This window comes from Hemitrygon akajei, chromosome 8 (assembly GCF_048418815.1).
Source record: "Hemitrygon akajei chromosome 8, sHemAka1.3, whole genome shotgun sequence".
Classification (NCBI taxonomy): Eukaryota; Metazoa; Chordata; class Chondrichthyes; order Myliobatiformes; family Dasyatidae; genus Hemitrygon; species Hemitrygon akajei.
Window position 1 is genome coordinate 94,240,992 of NC_133131.1, and position 23,926 is coordinate 94,264,917.

At 39.2% G+C, this 23,926-nt stretch overlaps 1 non-coding gene across 1 annotated transcript; it reads right to left on the minus strand.

Moving 5' to 3' along the window:
* Nucleotides 1–1,144: 1,144 nt before the first annotated feature.
* Nucleotides 1,145–1,363, minus strand: LOC140732562 (small nucleolar RNA U3). The gene has a single exon (XR_012100089.1). It is a non-coding gene; the product is annotated as a small nucleolar RNA U3 (small nucleolar RNA).
* Between the last annotated feature and the right edge of the window lie 22,563 nt (nt 1,364–23,926).

The following is a 23,926-nucleotide window of genomic DNA, read 5'->3' on the forward strand; positions in this document are numbered from 1 at the left end:
GATGAAAAGAGGGTGGCTTCTACAACAGGATAATGATCCTAAACACACCTCAAAACCCACAATGGACTACCTCAAGAGGCATAAGCTGAGGGTTTTGCCATGGCCCTCACAGTCCCCCGACCTAAACATCATTGAAAATCTGTGGATAGACCTCAAAAGAGCAGTGCATGCAAGATGGCCCAAGAATCTCACAGAACTAAAAGCCTTTTGCAAGGAAGAATGGGCAAAAATCCCCCAAACAAGAATTGAAAGACTCTTAGCTGGCTATCGAAAGCATTTACAAGCTGTGATACTTGCCAAAGGGGGTGTTACTAAGTACTGACCACGCAGGGTGCCCAAACTTTTGCTTCGGGCACTTTTCCAATTTTGTTATTTTGAAACTGTAAAAGATGGAAATAAAGAACTAATCTTGCTTAAAATATTAAAGAAATGTGTCATCTTTAACTTTATGTCTTTTGGAAATCAGGTCATCTTTTACTTGCTTAGCTATTCACAGTAACAAAAATTTTGACCGGGGTGCCCAAACTTTTGCATGCCAGTGTATATGGATACTGTAATTGATTTATTTATTTATTATTATTATTTTTTTTTTTTCTTCTTCTTCTATGTTATGTATTGCATTGAACTGCTGCTGCTCAGTTAACAAATTTCATGTCACATGCTGATGATAATAAACCTGATTCTGATTCTGACAATTCTCAGACAACTTCAGTTCAACCATATATGTTGAAATGGACTCTCCTTCCTTCTAATTCCACATACGAAACCTAACGCATTCTGTAATCAACAATGATTTCAGTTCTAAATGTTCCTTCACTACTTTCACAATATCTGCAAAACTCATTTTGGATGGTTTGGTTGTTTTATTAGGTGCAGTCAAACTTTGAAAGAAATTGTACACTCTTCCACCAATTACAGTCAGCAAAACTGGGACTTATTTCTCATTGGCTACTTCATTTGTTCCAAAATACTGCTCATTCCTCTCAGCATACAATATCCAATTACCTCTTATGCAATTGAATGTGTCTGCTTTCAGATGTAGCCAACCATTTCTGCTTGATTTTTCTATTTATTGTTATTATCACCCAGTACTCATTGTTTATGAACCCATGAATAATGTCCATTTTCTGTCTTTTTTTCTCTCTCTTTTTTTTTAGCGTTTCCTCCCTCCGCAGCTCCCCGCAATGGGGAAAAGGGAACGGTCATCAACGCCGGAAAGTCGCTGTAGGAAACAACGCTCACCGACTACTTCGCGCTCAGGAGGAAACGCCACGACTCTTCCTCGTGGTTGCAGAGACCAAACTTTTTAGTGCTCGATTTCTCAGTCACAGACTATAGAAATGATCCTTAAAAGTATAGTCTTTTCTGTCTTTTTTTAACTTGACTGACTGTCTCTTCCCAAAGAAGCAATGGTGTGCTTCTTTTAAAAACTTAATGCCATGCTGTGTCTTTACTTTTTAAACACAAACATCTCACTGGGCTTTTTTAAAAGAAACTCTATATATCTTGCTGCATTTCAACAGGAAGGTAGTTGTCTTGGGTTCATTTTAAAATTTACTCATCGCCACTCTTGTGTTTTGTAATTCCAGAAATTAATCGAAAGAAAAACACAGGAGAGCCAGGAATACCTTGTGCCTAGTTTTGTTTTTATTTTAGTGAGATGTGCACTTATGGCATAGTGCCGTGGTGATGTATGCCATTCGTTTACTTTTACATATAACCTGTAATGAATTATTTAAACAAGTTTGCTTCATCAAACAATATATTTATAGTATTACTCAAATATTACTGAAATATTAAATGCACAACAGGGATCAATCACGGGTCCATGGTTTAAATGCTGACTTGAGAAATATCAATATAAATTCATTGTATTTTTGCCTGGCATCAGAAGTGTTTATCAACAAAAGTGGCTAGAGTTCCTCCTATACAATATTCACAAGAATCTTTTGAACCACCTCATCAAACACTAATTGAAAACTCACTTAAAGAAAATGTGATTAATCCCACTTGCCAATAAAGTCAGTTGAGTCATGTCTCTTTGCTTCTTTCTTAAACTAATGTCAATTTGTTCATTTGATTTATCCCATTGAGACAAGGGTACTTTAGTCTATTGGGGAAAATTCCCTTTTTAAAATACTGAAATATTGTAGACTATTTTCTACCACCTCTTAGAATAATACAACACTGCCGTTTTTCAACAATCTGGGCTATCAGCACTCTGAGATAACTACAAAGTGTTTCATATATTTAATGAGATTTACTGTGAAAACAGTTAAGCCATAAGTAACTGGACCAAGATTTATAGAGATGTTATGGTCAGCATTAAAAAGTAGAGGCTTTGCAGTTTCTGTTGGAATATCATACAATGTAATCTGCTTTGTTGCTGTAGGCAGCTGTGCTCTCAAGAAGGCAATGGTGTCAAAATGTGAACTGAAAGCACTGTACTGAAAAGACGCCATCAGTTATGTGGAAAAAATTGAATTGTAGGAAGTGATAGAAGTTTGCTTTCAGATGCCAAAACCAAGAGAGCATGATGTCCATCCCTAGGGCATGGCATACCTCCAGAACATAATAAGGGAAGACTAGTTTTATAAGAATTCAGGGAACAGCTGTCTGTCTTTCATTATTCAAGAAATGCTGACACAAAAGGGAAACATCACTATATATAAAGGGAATTGAAAGCTTAAATCTTCCTTCTGTCAGAATGTTAAACTCAATTTTATTCAAGTTCCAAACTTCCTCTAAACGCATTACTCTTAGCTGGAAGAAACAGCCATTATAGCTTAAATATTTGTTTGATTTGGCTTAAGAATGGAAAAACCTCATTCCGCATTTTCCCCTGAAGTAACTTCTATGATCTTTGAAAGATTACAGACTTCTTTCAGATACAACATCAACGTCGTATGGCTGTGGAATTATGTGTGGGTGTATAAGTATGGTAAAGAAGATTTAGAGAGCTTTCCAAATATGTCTCCTTCAGGGCAAATACATTGGGCCATCCTGTATGAAAACAAGGAATAATAAAAAGGTTAATGGAATCCATCCAAAATTGTTGCCAACTGGCAAGGAAAATTCAAATCTATAGAATATAAACCGTACAGCAACTTGAATTTTCACTCGCCATGCCCCTGTTGCTGGAACACACACCAGCTCTTATCAAAAGATCAGTAGTGGAAAGGGTGAGCAATTTCAAGTTCCTGGGTGTCAACATCTCTGAAGATCTATCCTATGCTCAACATATTGATGCAATTACAAAGAAGATACGACAGCGGCTATATTTCATTAGGAGCTTGAGGGAACTTGGTACGTCATCAAAGGCCAGCAGATTTCTACAGATGTACAGAGGAGAACATTCTAACTCGTTGCATCACCATCTGGTCTGGAGGGGCCACTACACAGAATCCAAAAAAAAACAACTGCAGTTATTTGCAAACTCAGCCAGCTCCATCGTGGGCACTAGACTCACCAGCATGGAGGGCATCTTCAAGATGAGATGACTCAAAACGGCTGCATCCATCATTAAAAAAAAAATCACTCAGCACATGCTCTCTTGTCATTGCTACAATCAAGGAGGAGGGACAGGATCCTAAAGACACACACTCAACGTTTTAGGAACAGCTTTTTCTCCACCCGCATCAAATTTCTGAATGGACAATGAACCCATGTACAACACCTCACTATTTTTTTCATATTTTGCTCTTTTCTTGCACTATTTATTTAATTTTTATATACATATATTTCTTATTGCAATCTATAGTTTTTATTATAGATAGATAGATAGATAGATAGATAGATACTTTATTCATCCCCATGGGGAAATTCAACTTTTTTTCCAATGTCCCATACACTTGTTGTAGCAGAACTAATTACATACAATACTTAACTCAGTAAAAAAAAAATATGATATGCATCTAAATCACCACCTCAAAAAGCATTAATAATAGCTTTTAAAAAGTTCTTAAGTCCTAGCGGTAGAATTGTAAAGCCTAATGGCATTGGGGAGTATTGACCTCTTCATCCTGTCTGAGGAGCATTGCATCGATAGTAACCTGTCGCTGAAACTGCTTCTCTGTCTCTGGATGGTGCTATGTAGAGGATGTTCAGAGTTATCCATAATTGACCGTAGCCTACTCAGCGCCCTTCGCTCAGCTACCGATGTTAAACTCTCCAGTACTTTGCCCACGACAGAGCCCGCCTTCCTTACCAGCTTATTAAGACGTGAGGCGTCCCTCTTCTTAATGCTTCCTCCCCAGCACACCACCACAAAGAAGAGGGCGCTCTCCACAACTGACCTATAGAACATCTTCAGCATCTCACTACAGACATTGAATGACGCCAACCTTCTTAGGAAGTACAGTCGACTCTGTGCCTTCCTGCACAAGGGCACAAAACTAAACACCTTTCATGACATATGCCAGTGATATTAAACTTAATTCTGATTCTACACCAACTGTGATGGCAAATTAAACTAAACCCATCTGCCTGAATGTAGTCAGTATCCCTTTATTCCCTGCCTGTTCATACAGTGCCGATAAAAAGTATTCACCCCCCATGGAAGATTTCATGTTCCAAGTATAAGCATTCTCCCCCTTCAAGTCAGTATTTCACAGATGCACCTTTGGTAGCTATTACAGTCTTGAGCCTGTGTGGATCGGTCTCTATCAACTTTGTACATCTGGACACTGCAATTTTTCACCATTCTTCTTTACAAAACTGCTCAAGCTGTGTCAGATTTCATGGAGATCATGAGTGAACTGCTTTTTTCAATTCCAGCCATAAATCTGCAATTGCATTGAAGTCTGGACTCTGACTTGGCCACTCGTGGACATTAACATTGTTGTTTTTAAGCCATTCCTATGTGGATTTGGCTTTATGCTTGGTGTCATTGTCTTGCTGTGAAAGAAATCTGCCAACTCACAGCTCTCTTGCAGACTGCATCAGGTTTTCCTCCAGGATTTCCCTGTATGTTGTTGCATTCATTTTACCCTCTGACTTCACAAGCCTTCCAGGGCCTGCTGCAGTGAAGCATCCCCACAGCATGATGCAGCCACCACCATGCTTCACGGTAGGGACTGTGTGTTTTTGATGATGTATGGTGTTTGGCTTGTGCCAAACATAGCATTCAGTCTGATGGCCAAAAAGCTCAATTTTGGTTTCATCAGACCATAGAACCTTCTTCCAGCTGACTTCAGAGTCTCCCACGTGTCTTCTGGGAAACTCTAAGCTGTGACTGGTGAAGCACCTGGGCAACAGTTGTTGATTGCACAGTCTCTCCCATCTCAGCTACTGAAGCTTGTAACCCCTCCAGAGTTGTCACAGTTTTCTTGGTTGCCTCCCTCACTAGTCCCTTTCTTGCGTGGTCAGTCAGTTTTTGAGGACAGCCTGCTGGAGGCAAATTTACAGCTGTGCAATACTCTTTCCATTTCTTGATGATTGAGTGAACTGTATTCCATGGGATATTCAGTGACTTGGAAAATTTCTTGTATCCATTCCTGACTTGTGCTTTTCAATAACCTTTTTGGAGTGTTCTTTTGTTTTCACTGGTTAGTTTTTGCCAGGATGCTGACTCACCAGTAGCTGGACCTTCCAGACACAGGTGTATTTTTACTACAATCAATTAAAACACCTTGACTGCACACAGGTAATCTCTATTAAACTAATTATGTGGCTTCTAAAACCAATTGGCTGCACCAGTGATGATTTTGTGTGTCATATTAAAGAGGGTGAATACTTACGCAATCAATTATTTTGTGTTTTATATTTATAATTAATTGAGATCACTTTGAAGAGGTCTGTTCTCACTTTGGCACGAACAAGTTTTTTTCTGGTGATCAGTGTCAAAAAAAGCCAAATTAAATCCATTGTGATTCAATGTTGTAAAACAATAAAACATGAATGGTCTCCACAGTACATCAGTAGAAGTTCTCGAGTGCTTTAGGTGATAAACCAAATCTCCTCAAATTCCTAATGAAATATAGCCGCTGTCTTGCCTTCTTTATAGCTGCATCAATATGCTGGCACCAAGTTAGATCCTCAGAGATCTTGACACCCAGGAACTTGAAATTGCTCACTCTCTCCACTTCTGATCCCTCTGAGGATTGGTTTGTGTTCCTTCATCTTACCCTTCCTGAAATTCACAATCAGCTCTTGGGTTTTACTGATGTTGAGTGCAAGGTTGTTGCTGAAACATCACTCCACTAGTTGGTATATCTTACTATTCTCCATGTCCTTCCCAGTAAATACGAATACAGAGGACTCATTAAAGACCTCACGAACTTCATCTGGATTCACACATAAAATCCTTTTTTCTTTCAATTTCACCTATATTTCCTAGTTACCCTCTTACTGCCAAGACACATATAAAATGCCTTGGGGTTCTCTTTAACCCTGCTTGCTAAAGACATTTCATGGCCTCTTTTAGCTCTCAAAATTCCTTGTTTATACTTTTTCCATTTGAAATGAATTACGTAACTTCATTTCTTACATCCTTATACTTTTTCCATTTGAAATGAATTAACTTCATTTCTTACATCCTTCACACAGGAGTAAAAATCTTTATGTTACATCTGTCTAAATGTGCAATGTGCAATTTATAGTAATTTATAATGAACAGTATGTACAACAGGACAGTCAATATAACATAGAAATACAATTGTATCAGCATGAATTAATCAGCCTGATGGCCTGGTGGAAGAAGCTGTCCCAGAGCCTGCTGGTCCTGGCTTTTATGCTGTGGTAATGTTTCCCAGACAGTAGCAGCTGGAACAGTTTGTGGTTGGGGTGACTCGGGTCCCCAATGATCCTTCAGGCCCTTTTTATGCACCTGTCTCTGTAAATATCCTGAATAGTGGGAAGTTCACATCTACAGATGCACTGGTCTGTCCGCACCACTCTCTGCAGAGTCCTGCAATTGAGGGAAGTACAGTTCCCATACCAGGCAGTGATGCAGCCAGTCAGGATGCTCTCAATTGTCCCCTGTAGAAAGTCCTTAGGAAAATTCCTTTATGTTTCTCAAAGACCTTGTCTGATTTCAGATTTCTAATTTTTATATATACTTATAATTTTTGACTAAATTTACAATATTCCATAGCTTGATATTCTTGTCTTTCATCCTCAGTGGAATATCTTAGCTCTGAAGCCAGATCAACTTGCCTTTAAGAGACTCTCAGTGTCATTTTTTGATTTATACTCAAACAACTGCCCCCCAGTCTACTTCAGTTTCTATCTAATATTGCCCTTCCCTCAGTGTAGCACTTTCACACAAGGACCAGTTTTGTAAGAATACTAAATTATGGTCACTGTTCCACAATGTTCAAACTCTGAAACATTGAAACACCTGCTGGAATCATTCTCCAATAAAAGGTCTAGTATGGTCCCATCTCCTGTTGGACTACCTGCATATTGTTCCAAGAAACCCTCCTGGAAGCACATAACAAGTACTGGCCCATCTGAATAGGAAGGCATTTGATAAGGTTCCACATAGTAGGCTTATTCAGAAAGCCAGAAGGCATGGGATCCAGGGAAGTTTGGCCAGGTGGATTCAGAATTGGCTTGCCTGCAGAAAGCAGAGGGTCATGGTGGAGGGAGTACATTCAGATTGGAGGGTTGTGACTAGTGGTGTCCCACAAGGGTCGGTTCTGGGACCTCTATTTTTCGTGATTTTTATTAATGACCTGGATGTGGGGGTAGAAGGGTGGGTTGGCAAGTTTGCAGATGACACAAAGGTTGGTGGTGTTGTGGATAGTGTAGGGTATTGTCGAAGGTTGCAGAGAGACATTGATAGGATGCAGAAGTGGGCTGAGAAGTGGCAGATAGAGTTCAACCCGGAGAAGTGTGAGGTGGTACACTTTGGAAGGAAAAACTCCAAGGCAGAGTACAAAGTAAACTTTGTAGTGGATACTTGGTAGTGTGGAGGAGCAGAGGGATCTGGGGGTACATGTCCACAGTTCCCTGAAAGTTGCCTCACAGGTAGATAGGGTAGTTAAGAAAGCTTATGGGGTGTTAGCTTTCATAAGTCAAGGGACAGAATTTAAGAGTCGCGGGGTAATGATGCAGTTCTATAAAACTCTGGTTAGGCCACACTTGGAGTACTGTGTCCAGTTCTGGTTGCCTCACTATAGGAAGGATGTGAAAGCATTGGAAAGGGTACAGAGGAGATTTACCAGGATGCTGCCTTGTTTAGAGAGTATGCATTATGATCAGAGATTAAGGGAGCTAGGGCTTTACTCTTTGGAGAGAAGGAGGATAAGAGGAGACATGATAGAGGTGTACAAGATATTAAGAGAAATAGATAGAGTGGACAGTCAGCACCTCTTCCTCAGGACACCACTGCTCAGTACAAGAGGACATGGCTTTAAGGTAAGTGGTGGGAAGTTCAAGGGGGATATTAGAGGAAGGTTTTTTACTCAGAGAGTGGTTGGTGCGTGGAATCTACTGCCTGAGTCTGTGGTGGAGACAGATACACTAGTGAAATTTAAGAGACTACTAGACAGGTATATGGAGGAATTTAAGGTGGGGGGATATATGGGAGGCAGGGTTTAAGGGTCGGCACAACATTGTGGGCCGAAGGGCCTGTACTGTGCTGTACTATTCTATGTTCTATGTTCTATAAACTCCTGGCATCAAGGGAGTTCTGCTAAATATTTGAGAAGGTTAAAGCCACCTGCAACAACTCTCCCTTTTATTGATCTCAGCCTGTCTAGTTCATGCCGAAACCATTTCAACTGTCTACTCCCTTATCATCCAGGTACCTATCCACACTTCTCTTAAGTGTTGAAATCAAGCTCGCATGCACCATTTGTGCTGGCAGCTCATCCCACACTCTCACGACCCTCTGAGAGAATAAGTTTACCCCCATGTTCTCCTTAAACCTTTCACACTTAACTCATGACCTCTGGTTGTAGTCTCACCTAACTTCAGTGAAAAAAACCTGCTTGCATTTACGCTATCTGTACCGCTCATAATTTTGTGTACCACTATCAGATCTCCCCTCAGTGTTCTATATTTTAAGGAATACAGTCCTAACCTATTGAGTCTTTCCTTAAAACTCAGGTCTTCCAGACCCGACAACATCCTTGTAAAGTTTCTCTGCACTCTTTCAACTTTGTTTATATCTTTCCTGTAGGTAGGTGACCAAAACTGCACACAATACTCTGAATTAGGCCTCACCAATATTTTATACAACTTCAACATAGCATCCCATCTCTTGTACTCAATACATTGATTTATGAAGGTAAATGTGCCAAAAACTTTCTTTACAATCCTATCTATTGTGTTTTGCTTGAGATGACAAAATCTGCGATCTCTAGAGTCTGTAATGCCTCTGTTATTTATGCATTTATATCTGTTCCTCTAGCTCTTGTCTACTGGGAGACCAACAGTCATAGTTATTGCACCTTTCTTATTGTCCTTCATGTTTATATAATTTGAGTAACATATACTAGCAGATCTAGATGACCTGATAAAGAATTTCCCTGCTATATTTAAGAAAAGCCCCTTCAAGCTTTGAGACACTCTAGGAATTGAAACTGGATAAATTATTTGCTGGGAAATTAGAACACCAATACAGGCAATCCCTGAATTACTGGAGGATTGCCTTCCTGGAAAATGATTCATATCACACTTCTCTGTAATGTATGCATCAAGATATGCGGGTTGTAAACAAAATTGTGTTTATTTAATTTCTTCATTTAAGTATAGTAAGGGTGATATTTTAGTGCATATCTAATTTATTTGATAATGATATATGAATTAGGTAAAGGCAAATTCCCATATATCAAATGACTGTAATGCAGTAGCCAGCTGTATTATATAAAAATAATGAAAGGAAAATTCCTCCTGGAATATAGATATTCATGATATAATATTTATATAGACAGACCTACTTCTGGTCCTGTCTGGGTATGGAAGTTTCTCTGGAATTCCCCATTTATTGCTGATCATTTTCAATGGATCACCTCATTAGCTGCATTCAATGCAAATGCATTCATGCTCTCTGCAACAATAGTGATTAAACAAACCTTTAATTAAGTGATCCTTCAGCCCTTCATTTCAAGAAAGAGAGACAACAGAACTTACCCTTCCCTAAAATTTATAACCTTTCAGATCTGGTAAAAATCCTTACATTTTCTTGCACATCTGTTCCTTACAAACTTACTGCCATTCATTTTGAAATTCATTTACTAATTACATGTCATTGAGTTTATTGGTATCTTGTTGTTTATAACAATCCTCATCAATATGAACTTAACCATAGAATATAAAACAGTGCAACACAGGAACACGTCCTTCAGTCTACTATGCCTGCTAATCATGATGCTAAATTAAGCTAGACCTATCTGCCTGCACATGATTCGTACCTCTCCATTCCTTGCATATTTACGTGTCTCTCTAAATGCCTTTCAGAAATCACTATTGTGTCTGCTTTGTCCGACACCCTTGGTGGGTGCTTGGAATGCAACCCCATTTTCTGTCTTATTATAAATGCCAAGTAAATTTCCTTTAGACTTTTCCTCTCTCATCTTAAAGTTATAACCTCTAGTTCTTGATTATTCTATGCTGGGGAAAATACTGATTACCTATCCTATCTGAGTCTCGCATAATTTTCTGTAATTCTATCAAGTTGCCCTTCAGCTTTCAAGTGTCCAGAGAAAATAAAATCCAAGTTTGTCCAAACTCTCCTTACATCTCTCATCTAACGTTCAAAACCTTGTCATCCTTGTCTTTCCTCTTATCTGGAACATGCCAGTCCTGAATTCTGATCTTTAAACAATAGCCAGATATGGACTTGCCTAATAATAGTGGTCCCAGTCCACTCTCCCTAGGTCCTGTCTAATGTCATTAGCCTTCCCCATGTTGAGTACTTTCTCCTGAGGTCCAGACCTATCCTTATTCATCACTATCATAAAACTTAAGAGTTATGATCATTTGTCCCAGAATTGTGTCCCACTGAAAGCCCAATCACCTGGCAAGGTGCATTTCCCAATACAAGGTCTAGTAGCAAAGTTGGATGATCTGCTTTTGAGGTTTACATTATGGCATAAAAATTGTTTCATCAGTATTCCCAGTATCAAACACATAGAAGGTTATGGACCATGTGCTGGTTTAATCTAAATGGGTTCTTGATGGTTGGCATTAATATGGTGGGCCAAAAGTCCTGTTTCTGTGTTGTGTGACTCTATGAACTGATTCCGCAGCTTCTGCCATACTGCAAAGCTGCTGTTTGCTTCTCCCTTCTTTCAGTAGTCTGACCCTGGATCCTCTGATGGTTGTGAGTCTATTGCGCAACATCATGTCAAAAATGCCATATATATTTGTTTCATTAATTTTATCAAGTCTCTTGGCTACCTTGTCAAATAATTCAGAAACATGATTAGCAATAACTTTTCCTCTGTTGGAAATAGCTTGGACAACAACTTTGGGCGTCAAAGACTCAAATGTGCTCGCGTTTGGGAGAACTTTGCCTGCAGGCAAGCCTCCACATGAGAGCAACTTTTCTTCCACCACAAATGCTTAAGGTGAAATATACTACCTTGGAGCGTCAGCTACAGACCACCAATCAACTATCCAATGGCATTGCCCAGCATCAAACAGAACAGAAAACGTATCATCTGAATGTGTATCACCGATGCCTTAGAAAATACCATCAGATTATAAAGGAACTTTTCCTCTAGATGTCTGTAATTAACTACTCATCATTATAATTACATTTTTATTATTTTATAACATGTTCCTATTTTATGCTTCATAAAAGAATGCTATTATATTTCCTGCCTAGGGTGTTAAACTGATCTGTCGATAGTTTCATTGATATTGTTCTATCATCCTTCATGAATATAATCATGACATTAAACCTCCCACGGGCATTATATTAAATACTTAATAGTACTATTGCTATGTTATTCCTGGCTTCTGTTAAAATATATAGAAGAAATTTCTCCACGTAGTAAGTTCTACCTACTTTGAATGTGAACAGTATATGTAATTTTTCAATTTCATTTGTTTTTGAGATCATTTGTAATTTCATCTTCCAAAATTATTGCAATCTGATATGTCTTTTTATAAATAGCAGAGAAAAGTTTGTTTCTACTACTTTGCTATTGCTGCCTTTAACTTTATTCTGACAGCCTTAGTTAATCAATTTTCTTCCTGACTTTCCTTTGTACTATATATTAGGTATGTTCAGGACTGTAATAGGTTTTAGACTAAAGGGAAATTGAGGATCTGAATAAATACGGTTGTCATGGACTTTATTAGAACAGTTGTGGATCAGTGTGTCCCCACAAAATAATTCAGTGTTCCCCAACCTGGATGAACTATGAGATTCACAATCTGCTGAGGGCCAGATCAGTCACATTCAGGTCTGGCGACTGAGTAAGATACAAGAGGTCCAGGTATGGTCTCCGGAAAGCCATTGTTACAAGAATCACCCCTTATAATAATGATCAGGGAGGTACAGAGAGAACCCATATTTACCGACAAGTACCTTTATTGTCTCAACAGAATATGTGAACTCATACAACCAATATGTAAATGTGCACACCAATTAAGTTTTCCTGACCTTCCATGAACAGTCAAAGAACAGAAAGATATTACCAGTTGAAAAGGAGTTTCTGCTGCTCACCACATGTTCCTCGTAGTTCTGTTTCGAATCTCCACGTGCCCGTGGGAAGCCTCACATCCATGATTGAAGCATGTTTGAAGCATCTGCTTTTATATTCATTTCTTACCAATTCAAAGTTTGCATTCCAGTGTCATTGGTTGTAGGTCATGTGCCTGACCATTAACATCTTTTTATTGGCTCTGCTCCAGCCCGGCATTCTTTTATTGCCCTCTTCCCAGCAAGTGACAATCAGTAATTTATGGCTCTTTGTTCTCAATCAGTGACGAACTTGAATCACACAGCACAGATTCAGATCCTGTCAGTCAAAAAACTGTTATGTTATATCCAACCAATAAACACCTCACAAATAATTTCTTATTTGGAAATGTTTGCTAGTTTAGCAGATTACCTGAGGCATCATTGTGTCTACTTAAAACACTGATCAAGCCAAGAGACTTTAGCTCAAAATGGAGAACTCTTCATAAAATGGCAGCCTCCATCTCCTCCCTCATGGCAAGAACAAGGCAATAGGTCTGTCTGCTTCTACTGTCCTTGATTCATTCAAATTCACTGATTTGCAGACTGTAGTGCTTTCAGGCTAGACCATCTCATGTGCAAAGTGGCAATTCTGGGCCAAATTTGAGTCACTGGGGGTTGCTCAACAGCTGTGGCAGTACTTGAATGTCACCACCTCTTATAAGGTCAAACCAAGCGACATCGCGGACAACAAGGGTTCACTGCCAGATAAGCCCAATGCCTTCTATTCTTGCTTTGATCATCAAAACATGGAGGAATCTTCATGAACTCCCTCAGCCCCCGAAGACTGTGGTTTCAGTCTGTGCTGATCCACTAGCTGGAGTGTTCACCGATATCTTCAACCTCTCACTTCAGCAATCTGAGATACCCACCTGTTTCAAGCAGGCTTCAATTATACCAGTGCCTAAGAAGAATGTGGTAACCTGCCTCAAGGAGTATCATGCAGTTGCACTTACATCCACTGTAAGTGTTTTGAGAGACTGATGATAAAGCAAGTCAGCTCCTACTTGAGAAGCGACTTGGATCCACTCCAATTTGCCTGCCAGTCCACAGCAGATGCTATTTCATTGAATAGCAAAGGTGCATACACCAGGATGCTCTTTATCAACCACAGCTCGACATTCAACACTATCGTCCTCTAAAATGAATCAATCTGTAAGCTTCAGGACCTTGGCCTCAATACCTCCTTGTGTAATTGGATCCTCGATTTCCTCACTTGCAGACCCCGGTCAGTTTGGATTGGAAACATCTCCTCCACAATCTCCATCAGCACAGGTGTACCACAAGGCTGTGTGCTGAGCCCCCTGCTCTACTCTCTTAATACTCATGACTGAGGTTAAGCACCACTCCAATGCTATGTTTAAGTTTAGTGATGACACTACTATTGTTGGCTGAATCAAAGGTGGTGATGAATTAGCGTATAGGAGGGAGGTTGAAGCCTGGCTGAGTGGTATCACAAGAACAACCACTCACTCAATGTCACCAAGATGAAGGAGCTGATTATTGACTTCAGGAGGAGGAAACAAGAGTTCCATGAGCCAGTTCTCATCAGAGGATCAGAGGTGGAGAGGGCCAGCAACTTTAAATTCCTTGGTGTTATCATTTCAGAAGATCTCTCCTGAGCTCAGCGTATAAGTGCAATTGAGAAGAAAGCAGCACCTGTACTTTCTTAGAATTTTGCGAAGATATGACATGACATCTAAAACTGACTAACTTCTATAGATATGTGATGGAGAGTTTATTGACTGGCTTCCTCACAGCCTGCTATGGAAACAGCAATGTCCTTGAATGGAAAATTCTACAAAAGTTAGTAGATATGGCCCAGTCCATCATGGGTAAAGCCCTCTCCACCATTACACACATCTACACAAAGTTCAGTTGCAGGAAAGCAGCATCCATCATCAAGGACGCCCATGATCCAATCCACACTCTCTTCTTGCAGCTGCCATCAGGAAGAAGATACAGGAGCCTCAGGACCCGTGCCAGCAGCTTCACGAAACAGTAATTACCCCCTCAACCATCAGGCTTGTGAACCAGAGGGGATAACTGCACTTGCCGTATCACTGTACTGTTCCCATAATCTATGGGCTCACTTTCAAGGACTCTTCATTTCATATTCTCAATATTTGTTGCTTTTTTGTTTGTTTGTTTATTTATTATTATTATTTTTATTTAAATTTTTCCTTTCTTTTTGTATTTGAACAGTTTGTTATCATTTACACTGGTTGTTTCTGGTCTTTTATTCTATTGTGTTTCTTTTATTTACTGTAAATGCCCACTAGAAAATTAATCTCAGGTTGTACATGGTGATATATATACTTTGATAATAAATTAACTTTGAACTTTGGATGAAATTGATGAAGGAGATCCATGTGGGAAGGAATTCAAGCCTTGAATGCATGCTCTATTATTTTAAGTTCATTTAACAATGGATAAGATAATGGGAGCTCTCTATTTCAGATGTAGAGATCTCCTCAACAATTTATGTCCATTGTTAGATCTATATATTGAGTGATTTTAGATGGAAAACTACCTCTTCTGCCTCCAATATTCTCAGTGGTGCGTAGTTTCAGTTTAAGAGATTGCCTGTATAATACAGAGAGGATGAGGAATTGTTTCCTCAAAAAGTTGCAAATAATTGGAATTTTCTGCCCTGGAGAGCTGTGGAGACACTGACTGACAGACTCTCTAACTTCAAAGGAGTTGGAAGTTGTGGAGAGCAAACAATAATGTGGTAGTAAGGCCAAGATTGGATCAGCTATGATTTGTTGAATAGTAGAACCAGCTTGAGGGGAAAGTGACCTACAGCATCTCCTGATTGTATTCTCATAACTGTGTTTGCAACTTTCAGAGTCAAAGAGTAATGCAACATGGAACCAGGCCCTTTAGCCCAACTCATCCATGTTGACCAAGGGGCCCACCTAAGCTAATTCCATTTGCCCAAGTTTGGTCATAAAATCTTTTTGGCATTCTTTGCAGTTTAATAAAGTTTAACCTTTAACAGGGTAACCAAAATATACACAATGCTCCAGTGCAGGTCCACCAACATCTTGTACAACTGCAACATAATGTGTCAACTTGTTAATTCAAAGAAACAAACAATCCAATGGAAGAATTCAGCAGATTTAGCAGCATCTATGGGAGGAAAGGCATTGTTTATGTTTCAATGATACTGTCTTATAGTGGCACTGAAACTGCCCTGACTGATGAAGGCCAGTAAGCCAAATCCCTTCTTCACCACCTTGTCTACCTATGATGCTACTTTTTGTGGCTTACGTACCTGTATTCCGAGATCCCTCTGTTCCACAACTCTCCACTGAGCAGTACCATTCACTGTATAAGTACTACCCTGCTTTAATTTTCCAAAAAATGACACCTTACACAGTCATTTGCCAGTCCCCAGCTGACTGATCAAGATCCTGTAATTATTGATAACTTTTTTCACTGTCTACAACACCACCTATTTAAGTATCATATGCAAACTTAATAATCATCCCTGTACATTGTCATCCAAGTGATGTCTGTATGTTCAGCGTGAATTAGTCAGGAAGCACACCTATAATTTTATGAGATCAAATATTGTTAGATAACAATATGGTGTTTTTAATTTTGCAGTGTTTACAGATAGTGGAATGTTTGTGTGACCTGTCACTGTATATAATTAACAGCCATCAAAGAATCTCTTGGACTATTTCTGATGAAAAGCTGCATAAACTACCTCTGTAACCCTGCGGATATTTCGATCTTATTTATCCACTGTATATTTACTATAAATGTACCCTAGGAATGTATAAATTATGTGTCATGCTGTGATTGACAATGAATGGGGACTTCATAGCTGCATTGTATGAGAAAGGTCTTTCAAAGTTAAAGTCAATTTCGTTGTTATTATGCATGAGTACAGATAATCAGATGTGCAATAAAAACTTATTTGCAGCAGCAGCACAGGCATATTGCATCAGATAAGCAACATTCACAAAATGAATGTCAATTTGAGAAAAACAGGCTGATGATCTGTTCCCTTAACTACTTTACTGTAGAGTTCACAAAGATCAAATATTAGAGAGTGGCATTAACTGTGACTGCTGTTGAGGAAACTATATCACTATTATCCCAAGGCAGTCAATAATTACTGCTTCAGTTAAGGTCAACCACACACTTTCTATCAGGTGCAATTAGTAATTTTAATTAAGTAGACAGTTCTACTTCTATGCAATACAAATAGAAGAGAATCGTTACAAGAAATCAAATTATATTATGTGCTGGACCCAAAGAGATGACATCCAGAGATGCTATATTGTGGAGAGAGAAGCATCTGATTAATACTGGAGAACATTCGGATCTATGTATCAAGATCTGGTTGTCTAGAAGACATTTCACCACACACTCAAGAGGCGCTTTCAGTTTTGATCCATGGTGGGTAGTTTTTGGGTTGATAAACTCTGAGTTGTTTCAAGGTATAGCAATCACATGAGGGGCGGTAAGAGTTGTAGAGATAATGAGTGGGCCATTAGCCTTACCTTTGGATGAATGGAGGAGTGAACTGTTGAGGAGATGCTGGGGTAGAGATGTTAGGCAACACCCACAAAATACTGGTGGAACGCAGCAGGCCAGGCAGCATCTATAGGAAGTACAGTCGACGTTTCGGACCGACTGTTTCCGGTACTTCTTCCCACAGATGCTGCCTGGCCTGCTGCGTTCCACCAGCATTTTGTGGGTGTTGCTTGAACTTCCAGCATCTGCAGATTTCCTCGTGTTAGAGATGTTAGGACTGCATTGTAAGTAGCTGATTAGTGCTGTCATACCTAACTCCCTTTGTTCAGGGATGGGTTTGAAAGCTCACAGAGTTTATAACCTGGAAAACTACCCATCATTGATTAGAACTGAAGAAGCCGCTCGGGTGAGAGGTGAAACATCTTCTAGACAACACAGAAAGTCCAGTTGCCTTGATTTACTACTGCTTGATATAGAATGACCTGGATGAATGAGAACTTCATAGACACTCAGATCTGTACTTTTATAGAGGAGGTCCTAGAGGTTTAATCTGGTGGAGATGTCCTTGAGAAAAATGCTTACTCTGGGGAAAAAGACAGGAAAAGTACCCAACATAGCACAGAGCTTATCATGTCACAAGGAGCAGGTAAAAAAATGCTCTCAGTCTAAGGAATAGTAGCAGCTGACAGTGTTAATGATAACAGTTAATGTTTGTAGAATGCTGCCTTGTTTTCGCAAGCAGAACTGCCTGGTAGCATAGCATCATTGCACTAAGTATTTTTTTGAATGTTCTTACATGATCCTCATCAACGGAATCTTATTCTGCACTCATCCTACAATCTCTCACAATTTTTTCCTAAATATCTCCAATCATGTGGGTCTCACATTTCCTGTTGGCTAAAAACAACAGTAATTGAATAGCTGTGCAAAATTGTAGCCAAAATAAACTGTCAAAATACATGAAATCTTTTAGAAATGCTTACTATAGTCGATGCTCTGATCGTACATTTAGCAGTAAAGCATCTGCATCCTAACGTCAGGGAATAGATTCCTCTCCAAGTTTCACGTTGGTTTTACAGACCTGGCGCCAACCCTGATCAAAGCAATTCTGCTCCCAATGAGTCTGTGTTTTTAGATAGCAGATTCTGGTGTTTCAAGCAGCCGAATTAAAAAGTGTCCTCATGTTGTTAGTTTTCCAAGGTTCTCCACTTACAGATATCCAGCTTTGAGTGAATTAGCTCACTCAATGAAAAAGGAAAATATAGCTCTTTCTCTCCGTATTAAGGCCAGTGTACAATTTCAAGTGTTACATAAGCGGATTTAAATTGAAGTCCTCAAAAGAAATGTAACCGAGGAAAATAATATTCTTAGAATAAAGTAGAGCTTCTGAAACTGGTTCACATGAACAGGTTACAGCATGAACTCATTGGCTGAAGGAGTTGTATCCATGCTGTATGCTCCAGGTCTCTAGAACTTTAATAACCAAAGTCATAGTGATACAGCATTGGCAACAGTCCTGTCAGCCAATGAAGAAGTATTTGTCATCATGTACCTGTCTATACTGATCTTATTTATCAGAACTCGGCACTTGGCCATTTCATAGAGTGGCATGCAAATGCTTGTCTATACAATTTGTATATGCTGTACTAGTACCGTCTTCATCATCCCCTTGGGTAGTGCATTCAAGATTCCAGCTGCCCTCTGAGTGAAACAATCCCTCCCAATCAAATCCCTTCCAAATCTCCTACTCCTTAAACTGATGCTGCCTAGTGTTATAAGTGGAAAATTTCCTTAATATCCTCTACTTCCTGAGGAGACTGAGGTCCTTTGGAGTATGCAGGACTCTCCTCCACATCCTCTACCAGTCTGTTGTCACCAGTATCATCTTCTATGTGGTGGGGTGCTGGGGCAACGGCATCAACACAGGTGATGCCAACAAGCTCAATTAATTGATCAGATAGGAGTCAAACTGGACACACTGGAGGCTATGGTAGAACAAAGGACCCTACAGAAAATCCTGGCAATTCTGGACAAGGCTTCTCACCCTTTACAAGCCACCTTGGCTGAACAGAGGAGCACTTTTAGTAATAGACTAAGACAACTGTGCTGCTCTAAAGAGTGCTGTATGAGGTCATTCTTACCCTCAGCCATGTGGCTCGATAATTAGTCAACTTATAGCCAGGGAGGTGATAACCCCTTCTGTTGGACTGTTTGAAGTAACTTATTTTATCAATCTTTCTTACTTCTTTTCTAATATTTGTATATCTGTGCCCTTGTAATGCTATTTGACATTGTAATTTCCTTTGGGATTAATAAAGTATCTATCTATCAATCCTACCTACACCCCCATTAATTTTCTAAACCTCGGTTAGGTAACATCCATACCACTCAGCCTGCTCTCCTCCAACGAAAACAAACCCAGCCTATCCATTCTCTCTTTTCTGACTGAATACTCTATCCCACACTGCATCCTAGTAATTCTCTTCTCCAAAGTAAACACATCCTTCCTATAGTGTGGCAATCAGCACTGCGCACAGTACTCAACGGTAGTGGGGCCAGTGTTTTATGAAGTTCTTCAATGTCCCATCTTCAGCTGCATCCATGTGGCCCCACTTGTTGGAATAAATAAAACGGACTCATATAAATTAGCTGTCGTTATTAGTGTTATATCTTCAAAACATTAAACTAATTCAAAGGAAGTCACAGGACTCTGGGAATGTGGGTGTAATTTGTGTTTACTGGTAAGTGAGGTGCGCACATAACACATGGCAGCGTGATGACGTATGCAATTCATGTATTTATACATGTAACCTGTATTGAATTATTTAAATCAGAATCATAATCAGGTTTATTATCACCAGCATGTGTTGTGAAATTTATTAACTTAGCAGCAGCAGTTCAATGCAATACATAATATAGAAGAAGAAAATAATAATAATAAATAAATATATCAATTACAGTATACGTATAATGATCATGAATGCTTAAACAACCAATAAATATAAAAGATTACTCTAATATTACTTAAATATTAAATACACAATACTCCTCCCTGTTTAACTCCAACTCAGCAGAAAATATATCTCAACTATATATGCAAAATATTATTTAATACTACTATATACAGACATCCTCAGCATAGTAAATTTTAAATTGTCCCATTCAGGCATAAAGATTTAATTATGGTGGAGGCTTGCTTACTCTTGTGAGATAATATCTTTCCTGACAAGGAGATCACTCTGATTCTGTGGCTGTGAAAACAATCTCAGTTTCTGGGGCCTGAGAAGTTGCAGGAGTTTACATAGACCGCAGGAGCTGATACCTTTCTTTTCCTTTTATCTCTATGGATCTACTTCAATCCCTTTCTGCTGCTTTCTCATGATCCTTCTCTCTTTCACACCATTCTCCTTCTTGTTCACATTCTTTCTCTTACCCCCTTTTTCTTCTTCTAGTTTGTACATCTTGATCTTGGGAAGGTCCATTTAGTTCACTGGAGTATTCTCTTATTAATCACTCTTTGATCACTTTATGATGTTATCTCTCCCCTTGGTTTCATCATCCACAACATCATCTGACAAATCCTCTGTTTTTATACCTCCATCGACTCCTTTCTTTTTGGCCTTCCATTCATCCAGCTGGGCGTTGGGCTTTGCATCTACTTTTACAAGCAGCCTTTTCTCTCCCACTTGAAGTTCATGCAATAACCTTAATGCATGCAGAGTAGATTCTGGTTCAAATTTACACGAGAAGACATCAAGAACAATAGATTGGCCTTTTTAGACCGTGCAGTACTTATCAAAGAAAATGGACACTTAAACATTGAAGTTTACAGGAAACCAACTCACACAGATCAGTATCTACAGTTTGACTCTCATCACCCATTAGACCATAAATTGGGGGTTATCAGAGAAACGTAGAAGGATTTTCGACAAACACCACATCCCTGTGTTTTTCAAACCTAACAACACACTCAGACAGAAACTCGTTCACCCCAGGGATCCTACAGCCAAACATAAACAGAGCAATATTGTATATGTTATCCAATGAAATGAGAACTGCACAGATCTGTACATTGGCGAGAGAAAACAACCACTTCACAGACAGACAGCCCAACGTAGGAGGGCTAACACCTCAGGTCAAGACTCAGCTGTATATTTACACCTAAAGGGACATTCCTTTGATGATAGCAATGGGCACATTTTGGAGAGGGAGGACAGGTGGTTTGAAAGAGGGATGAAAGAAGCCATGTTTGTCAAACTGGAAAAGCCATCCCTGAACAGAGGGGGTGGGGCATGACACCACCTATCAGCTGCTTACAATGTAGCCTTAACATCTATACCTCAGCGTCTCCACAACCGTTCACACCTTCATTCATACAAACATAAGACTAACGACCCTCTCGTTACCTCTATGACTATTAATGGCTCTCATGTGATTGCTGTACTTTTAAACAACTTACAGAGTTTATAAGCTGGAAAACTACCCACCGTGGATCAGAACTGAAGAAGCCTCTCGGATGAGTGGCGAAATGTCTTCTAGACAACACAGCAAGTCCAGTTGCCTTGATTTACAACTGCTTGATATTCTGGTTCTTTTTATTCACAAAAGCCGAACGTTTGTAACTTTCCTGAAGCATCTTGAACTCTCTTCCACATTTTGCCTGATTAACATATCAGAAGCTTTCTCAGATATGTTGCTTTTAAAAACTGTTCTAGTCGGATCACTGTTTTTGTCACTTTCATGATTCCTCTGTGCAGCATGTTCCTTCCTTGGTCCAATATGTTTTCCAATCAGAGGCACAGTGGTTGAACCAAACCTTTTTGTCCTCTGTTGGGCATTGGTTCATGGTGTTCAGCATGGAGACAGTTGTGGTCTCATTCAGTACCTTTCTTAATTCACTTTCAGATGGCTTCATTGCAGGGGATGTGGCATGCATATGGTGGGTGAATCTCCAATCAAGTTACAGTTGTCTCAGCCAATCACAACCCCACAATGCTGGCCCTTCTGTTCCTCCCACATAGAAGATCAATGTGACTTGTTGGTTGTTGTATTTCACAGTTACGAATGTCATTCCCAGAGAAGTTATCTTTTCTCTACTGTAAGTTCTTGTTGAATATCTGCAGGCTTCAGTTCAGTATCTTTAAAATGCCATACAAACTCATTCTGGGGAATGACTAAAACAGAAAAGCTGGTGTCCGATTCTATTTTAGTTAATTTGCCATTCACTTCCAATGTAAGCTGTATAGCGTGTCTATTGTTAATTTTCACATTGTAAATCTCAAGGCTACTCAGGCATGTCTCACTCTCATCATTATTAGATTTGTCATTAACAGCATGCAGATTAATGCTCATTTTGAAACTGCAACTTGACTTTTTATCTTATTTTCTTCCCTGTGCAGTCCATTTATTTTTGACCGTCCAGCATGCTCTTCATCCGTGTCCTACTTTGTTGCATTTTTTTGCAAGTTTTGCTCTTAAACCTACATTGGTCTGGTGGATGTGAACCCCTGCTACAGCAGTAACATAGTTTGTTTGAGCAGGTTGGTTTCTGTTTAGACCAATTTTGTTCATGCTCACTTTCATTCCTGACTGCAACTCAACTGCATCTCTGTCTGCGGTTTCCATTGGAACAGTGCTCTTTTAATTGTGTTGTGCTTCAGTTAATTTATTTGAATACTTTCTTGTAAGATACCACAAACTAAATGATCTCTCAGTGTATCGTTAAGCCCATCACTGAACTGACAAGGCTGGGACAATTTTTTCAATTCAGCCATAAAAGCTTAAGTGGACTCCCCTTCCCTTTGATTCTGCTTATGAAACATAAAGCATTCTGCTATCAACAATGGTTTTGGTTCTAAATGTTCCTATATTACATTCACAATATCAGTAAAGATAATTTTGAATGGTTTGATTGGACCAGTCAAACATCAAAGCAAACTGTATGCCTTGAAATCCAATGCACTTAGCAAAATTGGCACCCACTTCTCATTGGCTATTTCATTTGCTTCTAAATTCTGTTCCAATAGCTCAGTATACATGAGCCAATTACCCACTGTGTAATAAAACTCATCAGTCTTTCTGATGTAGCCAGTTATTTCTGATTTTTTAATAGTTATTATCATGTGGTGATCTCTGTTTATGAATCCATGAATCTTTGTTTTCTGACTTTATTTTTTAAAAGTGATCATGTCTTCACTTCTGAATAATGTGTTACTCTATTTCTCCACTCCTCATTGCATTTTTTAAAAATTTGTACGTCTTGCTGTGTCTGAACAGGTTAGCCGCAGTCTTGGATTTGTTTTAAAACTACTTCATTGCCAATGTTATGTTTTGTAACTTCAAAGCATTAAACTAATTTTCAAGAAAGCACAGGAGGTCAGGATGGTGGGTCTGATTTATGTTTAATTTTAAGTGAGGCACGCACATATCACGTGGTAGTGTGATGACGTATGCAATTCACATATTTATACATATAACCCATAATGAATGATTTAAATGAACAAGAATGCTTAATCAAAACACACACACACACACACACACACACACACACACACACACACACACACACACACACACACACACACACACACACACACACACACACACACACACACACACAATATCACTCTAATATTACTTAAGTATCAAATACACAGCAATCAGGCCATCGAGAAAACCCTTGAGAGTATCATCTGAATGTGTGTGAACAGAGTCTGTGGAAGATGTGTATGAAATGATTCTATGGATGTTTAAATTCAGAACTTAGAGAAAAATACTAATTCCGGTTAATGA